Source organism: Poecile atricapillus, chromosome 2 (genome assembly GCF_030490865.1).
Source record: "Poecile atricapillus isolate bPoeAtr1 chromosome 2, bPoeAtr1.hap1, whole genome shotgun sequence".
Taxonomy (NCBI): Eukaryota; Metazoa; Chordata; class Aves; order Passeriformes; family Paridae; genus Poecile; species Poecile atricapillus.
This window is the reverse complement of record NC_081250.1, coordinates 107,941,409-107,949,837: the sequence shown is the minus strand read 5'-3', so window position 1 is coordinate 107,949,837 and position 8,429 is coordinate 107,941,409. Positions and strand designations below refer to the sequence as shown.

Genomic DNA, 8,429 nt, shown 5'->3' with positions numbered 1-8,429 from the left:
GAGGAGCGGGCAGCTCCCCCCCCCCGCCTCCCCCGCTCCCCGTAGGAGCCGGTGGCCACCCCCCGAGGAGCCGGGAGCCGCTGGGCGGGCAGGGGCTTCTCCCCGCCGGCGAGCGGGGAAGGCGGCTGAGGGTGGCTGTCACCTCAAATAAACATCTTTGGATGGGCGCGCTCCTCCCGGGCCGGTCTGTACAGTGCAGTGAAGTTGAATAAAACCTGGGTGGCGTCAGGTCAGAACATCTATAAGTTGTCTACTTTTGGGGGGCAGGGGTGTGAAGGGGGGAAAGGGGTGCGAGGGGGAAAGGCCATCGGAGCTGAGAGCCAGTGGTGCGGCCCGTGGGGCTGCCGGCGGTGCAGGGGCGCAGAGCCCGGCCAGCCCCGGCCGGGGAGGTGACCCGAGCCGCGCCGTGGCAGGCGGCAGGCCTCGTTTCCTTCCCGGCTGGGCTGGCGAACACCAGGAGTTAAGTGGCTGGAAACCAGCGCAGTTTCGTAGTTAGAAAGCAGGAGCGGGGTCTGCTTTTATGGACCTGCACAGGAGGACCTGGCAAAAAACTGCGCTCCCTTCCCTTGAAACAACTCTTTCTAGGAGTTCCCTTTTCAAAGTCTTGTTGACTTCAGTGAGCTTTAGAGCAGGCTTCAATTCTTTTTTTTTTTTCTTTTCTTTTATTTTTCTTTTTAATTTTTTTGAAACTCTCCAGATACTTTAGAAGGGAATAAAGGGTGCCTTGAATTTACTGCTTTACCTGCTGCTGCCGTCTGTATCTAGTTTACCGAAGTTTGTGCAGTTCAGTGGTCCTTTTGTTTGGTATCTTGTGAAGAACAAACGAGCCGCTCTTCCCTTTACCTTTTAAAAATGATACCACAATGAAAGTTCTGTTGCTTGGGAGCACGCTTATGTTCCGAGCTTCCCAGGGAGGATTTATGTGTGTGCGCATAAGAGTTTTAGAGCCAGTAGGAGAGCAACCAATTAGCTATATTTGCAAAAAGATGCAGGAAAACTTTAACTGAGCGGTAGTCTTAGACCTCCAAGTATTTAAGTGCAAAGGAATAAAGGTTCAGAATTAATTGCCAAATAGAGGAAATGGTTCTCCTGTTAGACATTGGGTATGTTTCACTCGTGGTGATTTGTTACATGTGTTACAGAGAGAAGTTTTGTTTCAAATATCTTCCTGTAAACATCACTTAATTTAAAACAAAAGATACAGCTTCCATTTTATGTGGAGGTATGGGCTTTGCCTTTCTTATGCACCAGTTGCCTGAGAATACCTAAAATGAGTAAACAGCAACATTGTATGTTTCAGATGGAGTAGCTTGGATTTGCTGACAATAAACTACTGACTTGAGAAAACCACTTAATGTTCAGGATGGAGATGACAGAGATTTCTTTGCAGAGTCTTATTTACTATTTTTCAACTAAAACCAGGCAGTAAATCAATCATCATCTGTAATTATTGCTGCAGTAATTACCTTTGGGGAGTAGGTTATCATTCTTGGTGGCCTTTGTTCAAATATCTCTTTCATTTTCCCTGTTTTATTTTTCTTGAATCATGTCAGTTTCTGAGTGGATTAATAGTATTCTGAAAGCAGTCCGATTGTGAGATTTCTGAAAGGGCTAATAATGCGATTCATCTGAGGAGCTGAAAGATGCTTGCACAGACTAGCATTTAAATTCATGGATAAGAGTTTGCCCATCAATTATTACATCTCCATTTTTAGTGAACAAACAAAAGCTGTAAGTAATGTTGCAAGGAGAATTTGAACTGTACCTCCAATGCAGCACTTATTTAAATTCCTGATTTCTTAAGTATTACTGATTTAGTCAGTACAAAATGCAGTTCTACAGATAAAAATAAACAGTATTTTAAATAGCTTATTTGAAAAACTATTCTTTGAATGTATGTAAATGAGTTACTTAAACTCATGAGCGCTGTTTTACATCTAAATAAAATATGGAGTTACACATTACATTTCCAATTTGTCATGTACTTAGCAACCCTTTCTGGGGGGAAGATATAAGAGATATTTTTGATATGTCTGTCACTTTTGATAACTTAATTTGAAACTTATATCTTAGGGGAATACCGATACAAGGCAGGTAAATACATTAAAACAAAACGACAATTGAGTTTTTCATATTGAATGCATGAAACTAATGTTCATCTGAAATGGTGGATGTTAAGAACTAGTTAATGAGTAAATTTCTTTTATTTCTTGAAAATACACTTTTTTCAATTACCCTGGTTTCTGTTTACATTCCTTTTATATTTATTTCTCTCTATCCTTTCTTTTTTTTTTTCTTCTTTTTTTTTTTTTTTTTTCCTTTTCCCTGTTTTGGTTTCTTGCCAACTTTGGTCTGACTATCCCCCAGCAGTTGGTGAAGATTGCATCTCAGAATTGTACCTAGGAAAGAAAATAGGCATGGCTAATGTTAGACAAGCCCCGTATAATTTTAGAATAGTAAAATCTTTTTTCTGAAGAAAAATAATTTTTAATTATTTTCTGTGGCAAACTCTGTCTCTTACAAATACACTGCAGGTTTGTGGCAAAAAAAAAAAAGTCTCAAAAGGAGAGTAAATCACAACTTTCTGAAAAACTGTAATTTGAATATCTTCCTTTACTTTAGGAAGGAGGAATTAAAGTTCAACTGTCGGGTACTTTAAAGCAGGGGAAGGCTCAGTTGCATCAAACTCATCAGTCCTGACCTATATTTCATTCTACTGATTAATTTATCCCATTTCCTTGGCTAGTTTCTGAAAAAAAAAAAATCTATTAAGTATCATTGACCTGATCAAAATCACCTAATGCATTTGGTGAGGAGGAGAGGGAGGATAGCTGGAGAGAAGCAGGTGGGGAAAGAGAAGCCGGAGGTATGATATTCGTATACAAGCCCCAAAAGAGGCACTGTGCAAATGAAGGGTATCAAAGAAGGACAATTGTTATGACTCCTTAAACTCCTGACATCCAGGGGCAGAGCCATTCCCTAAGTAAAACTATGGTAGAGACCTCTGTGATGAGAAGGCAAAGGAGGGGGCAGAGCAGCTTCTTGTATCTTGTTTAACTTGGCCATTATGAGTTGTAAACCTTTTTTTGTGACTTGGCGTGCTTTGGAGATATCACACTTGGGTTACTGACTGCCTACCCCCCCTCCTTCCTTTCTGGTTTATGGGGTTTTACTTATAGGAGGGCTTGAGGTTTTTGGTTTGTTTTTTTTTTTCTTTGCTCTTACTACCGGCTTTTGATGAAAAAGTTTGTTTAGGAAAAAAGTTACAAAAATAGAGTCACTTGCAAAGAAAATTAGGTATTCTTTACATGAAACTGAGTATAAATGTAGTTCTACTAAATGTTAAATACAGGTTTCTCTAAGCTAAAGCCAGGTAATATTCATTACTGTGTTCAAAGTCACCCATGAAAAATCATTGAAATGGCAGTTGTTAGATAAGCTATCACAAGGAAACTAGTACAGCTCTACATGTTTACTAGAAGTGCTGATCTCTGATTTCTTTTTGTGGAAAAAAACCCAAACAACCTGTGGTTTTACTTTAAAGTAAATTTTTACTCCGTGCAATTTTGTGTCCTACATGCAGAAATAAAATTAGTAAATGTTAGTTCCTAGAAAGATGAGCAGGATACATTTCTCAGTTGTCTTTTACATACCCATGCTCTGCTTAAAGAAGGCTTCTATCTTGAAATATATAAGCCCAGAATGTCTCGTGAAGTTGTTCCCTGTTTTTGAGGAAACCTAGGTAATCTTTCCATTCTGAATGAATTTACAACTGCAGCTCAATTCATGTAGAGTATTGGTGGTCTGAGCAAATATATCTGTGTTTTAATGGGACCTGTTTCCTTAGCACAGAATCCAAGTGAAAGGATGTTTCTCATGCAGAGGTGCAGGTTTTGGGGTGTAGTACCAAGGAAGGTAGAATAGTAATGGATTAAAAGAAAAATATTACTAACCAGCAGCATTAGTTCAGAGAGAATTTGACATTCGGATCGCCTTCCAACAGTAGCCTTTACATTTCTCTGTATCTGTCAACTGTTTGAATGTTTGTTTGCAGCCCCAGCCCCTCCCTGGCTTCCAAATTGCATGGGCTAGACTCAAAAGTCATGAGATTGTTTGCTGATTAGGCTATAATCAATCCAGCATAAACAAAAACAGCAATTAGTATTGGCATTATTTCTGTGAATTTGACTTAAAGTTTTGGTATTATTGGTCCAAAGAACTTTTCTGAACAGGCTGTTTTCAGGAACTGTGTTATTTTGGCATCATCATTTTATAGGGAGGGAACAAAAAATTCATGAGATTCCATTTGGCCTGAAAAACAAAAACATCTGTTTGATGCATGAGTAAATTGCTGACTTCTATTTGGCTATCCAAAAAAGGGCAAAAATTAGGATACCGAACATAAAAGAGTACGTGAAAAAAGAAAAAGAAATTACAAAGAGGATTTAAGATTAGCATCTTTTTATAATGTGGGCTATTTATAGCCTTCTCTTTTGGACTTGCCAAAACATGCCTTTATGTATTAAAGAAATCCTTAACAACAAAAACATCCCTAACTTTTAGTAATATTAATTGACTTTGGCAATGCATAATGATATTGATGGTCTTGATTAGCTGAGGGATTACAGTAATGCTGCCCAGTCATTTCTGGGGCCAGCATGTGTTATATTGACCATCATTGTCTGCTGCTTGGGGTTAGGCACCATTAGAAGTGAACATCTAAACAGCTACTAGCTGTACTGCTAGTTTCCACAAAGGTGAAATCTTGTGACAAAGATAATATTAAGAGGTTTAGTAAGGCTGCTGATGTGTTTGGATTGGTTTGATTTTGTTTTCCTGAGTAGCTGTTAACTTGTGTAACAAGGGAAGCTGTCAGTATGGAGTCACTTATCTAACATGTGTAGGATAACATTATCCACCATGATCTAAGATCTCTTGAAAGGCTTTATGTTGCTCTATAATTCATTCTGTCTAATTTACAGCTTGTTTAATAGCTCTCAATTCTTTGTTCTGAAATACAATTCAGTATTTTCAAACTTGCGCATTTTGAAAAAAAAAATCTTCCCTTTGAAAAGCTGTGCATGAGGAAAAGATCCAGAAAAACTGTCAAGATTTTATGTAGACCATATGCACTCAGTATTTTTTTCCGTGTAAAATAATTAAAATATGATATTTTGAGGTTTTTTTTTTAGATTGATTAAAACAAAGTTTTGATACCCTAAGACAACCTCCTAGAATCTTTTCCTAGCCATATTTTACAATTTCCATTGGTTTCTGCAGGGTTACCTGAGCTCAGAATCAGTCCCAGCTGGGGGTTGGGAAAATGCATTATTTCACTTAAATCAGAACTGTGGCATATATATGTACATGTATATAAATATTTCCCTGAAGGGACAACAGACAGATCTACAAAGAATTTGGCCTGTTTTATTTGGTGCTGTGAAAATGTACATGTCTGTTTCCAAATACATTTTGTAGTGTGTTACTACAAAGCTTTAAAGTTTTTCAGTTGCTGTCTTTATAAAAGTTGGACAGCACAAGAGAGGCTTTTAAATACTTTTAAATCATAATGTAACATTTGGCATAGGACTCTGACAAAAGATGGATGTGCAAAGACCAAAAGAGGTGGTGAGGTTTGTTTTTGTTTTAAAATTAGACAGCTTGGGTTCTATTTCACCTCAAGTATGAGTAATTATGCTAGTTTAGCAATTATTAGAGATGAAAGAAATTCTGTTAGATATGAGTCTCCTAAACTTCAGTAGCTTTAGTTTTAGCCAGGATAATGATCAAGGAGTAGTTAGCCTTATGCCTAGGGACTATGCTGTAGCAAAAAAGATACGGCTGATCTTGGGGGTATCCTTATTACAACATGTTATAATTAACATTTTCATTCAGCCCTCCTACTTTCCAAAAAATCCTCTTTATTTTTTTCTGTGCTCTCATTGGTAAGACTGCACAAAATTGTTCTCTTTCAATGGATTTTTGAACCAGGGCAGTTGTCTTCCATATTTAGAATATTAATTAACACTGGTCACAGGGCTTTTTCCCCCCATTTCATGTTCCTTTAGTTTCAGACACATTTTTTTCCCTCTATGCTGAGTAATTATTAAGAAAAAAGATGTAGAAGATTTTTTTTTTCCCTCCTCCTTTTTAGAATTTAGTCTAGGTCATACATGTCCTTCTGGAGTGTGCACGTTTGGGTTTTGGATTTTCCTTTAGCTAGGGTGATGCTGTGCATGCCATACTGCAACTGTTCTTTATACAGTTGAAACCATAGAATGTGTACTCAAAAGGGTTGTAGGGTTGTTGCTTACCAGTTCTGTACAATTAAAGCCCAATGAAGTTTTAGAAATTTTGAGGGCTTGTTCTCATTGGGGTCCCCCTCCTTTTTTTTTTTTTGTATCATAGGGGTAAGGGTGTTTTTTCAATGAGAGGTTTGTCTGATACTTTCACTTTTAAATATAGGTACAATCAGGTGCAATTTTTCTTTGGAAGAGTAGGAATTCTAGTCCTTCAAAATTTCTTAAATCTATCTCTCTATCTCTCTATGTCAGTATAGTTGCATTCCCCACTTCTTTATTTAATGTGATATGGACTTGCTGTAGTTCTTGGAAAATGCAGTATCTAGCTAGCCTTCTTAAAAATTTGGCAGTCCTAGTCCTTAGTTAGACAGCTGGCTGAAGCAGAACACCTTTTTGTCCTGAGGAAAAATGGATGGGATGTTGATAGTGAGGATTTTCAGTGTTTTCCTTCTGCCCCAAACCTGATTTTTTGAGAGCTTATTCTCTCATGCAAAGGCAATAACCTGGAGCATGAATTTTATCTTTACCTAACACAAATGCAAAACCACTCTCCAGTTTCTCACAGAGATGCTCAGTGTTCCACACAAATGTGGAAAAGCTGGAGCACTTCTGTGTCTAAATTTCCTGGCTTTTGTGTAGAGTCCCTGAGACCTGTTGTACCCTTACTATTTTTTATGTTTTGTTTTGCTGGAAAAATATATTTCAAACAATGAGTTCCTTGATAATTGATTTTCTAGTTTCATTTTTCTGTTGTTCACTTTTTTGGTAACATATCAAGTTCAACTTCCATTATTGATTCATTCACATTTTGAAAGCAGCTTTAAAAACAAAAATAAAATACCTGCTCTGTTTCTGAACTGGATGATGTGATGTAGTGAGGCAGTGTCCTTGGGAAGACCAGGCTATACTTTGATCAACAAAAACTTTCTCTGGCACTGAATTATGATGGCTGGGTTTTTTTTCCAGACAGAGTCAAGTGACTTTCTAACTTTTGACAGTGGCAGTAGGAAGGAGGAGGGGGTGGGGAAGTTAATTATTTTCCACCTCCAAAGAATACAATTGTGAGGAAGGAACTTTCTGATTCACTGGTTCCAGGACAACAGGATGTCAAGATCCATGCCTGATGTAACGTTTTCACTCTGAAGATGGGAGGAGGAAATGGGTTTGTATTGGTCTCTGCGTGCAACCACTGACTGGGAAGGGATTGTGTTACGTGACTTATAAAGAGCTAGAGCACAGGAAGAGATTTGGTTTGCAATTTCTGGTGAATCTGTTGAGTAGGAGACTTGCTTGTCAGATGCAAATGTAAATCAATGAAGAAAGGTCAGAAGTCTTTAAGGATACATAAAAAATAAAAATTTAAAAAAAAAAAAAGGGCTTGCATGCTGCAAGGTGTTTCATTCTTAGATGCTGATCTGCTTAGTTTGTAGTTACCTACACCTTGCGTCAAACTCTTGGATTCTTTATATGGTTCACAATTAAATAGGGGTTTGTGAATGTTGTTGAGCAGAAATTATTTTAAGGAGACAGCAGGCAAAACTTGGAAATAATAATGTGTCTTAGCTCCTCCCCTGTCCTAGATGTGGGCATCTTAGTGCAACAGGGCAACTCATAGCAGTCACTTACCTGACTCAGGTTTTGGAGGTAAAGATAAAATTCCTTTCCTCCCAGGCTAGAGCAAATTGAGGTGGTGTGCTGCTGCTCTTCCTCTCCTTTACCGAAGAGGGAAAATCTTTGCTCTGCTGGGATGTGAGAGGCAGGAGCTCTGTTTTGTGCTTTGTCTAAATGTGTTTTATCTGTATCTCACATGGAGGACATCAGTCATTACACAGCAGCATATTGTGTTATGAGTGTGAGTTGCCCTGTTATTTTTGTCAGTGCTGTTCCCCTTTTCAAAAGTCTAATTGTTTGTTGGACAAGGGGGTGAGAAAGAGCAAGAGCATAATCAGGGCTCTAATAGTTTGAGTACCGTGAAGAAAAAGGGGAGACCTGGGTCCTGGTGTGCCAGGTACTTCCTGCCACTTCTGATGAATTATTTCAGGGCAGCTAGGATTGGAGTCCACTTCCTGTGATGGTGCCCCAACCACAAGGATAAAATATCATGCTAATTCTTCTTGTTTCTAGTTC

The 8,429-nt window shown here is 38.5% G+C and overlaps 1 protein-coding gene across 8 annotated transcripts in view; it reads left to right on the top strand.

Annotated features, from left to right (window-relative positions):
* ZNF521 (zinc finger protein 521) overlaps positions 1-8,429 on the top strand; it is a 229,421-nt gene that overhangs the window by 2,347 nt on the left and 218,645 nt on the right. For 2 of the 8 annotated variants that reach the window (XM_058831745.1, XM_058831743.1), the window contains exon 1: positions 73-229. The exons of 5 other annotated variants lie outside the window; for them this stretch is intronic. The gene's annotated coding sequence lies outside the window, so the exon portion shown is untranslated. Of the gene's footprint in view, positions 1-72; positions 230-8,429 lie in introns of those variants that run through there. One more of the 8 variants, XM_058831747.1, reaches the window with a different exon arrangement.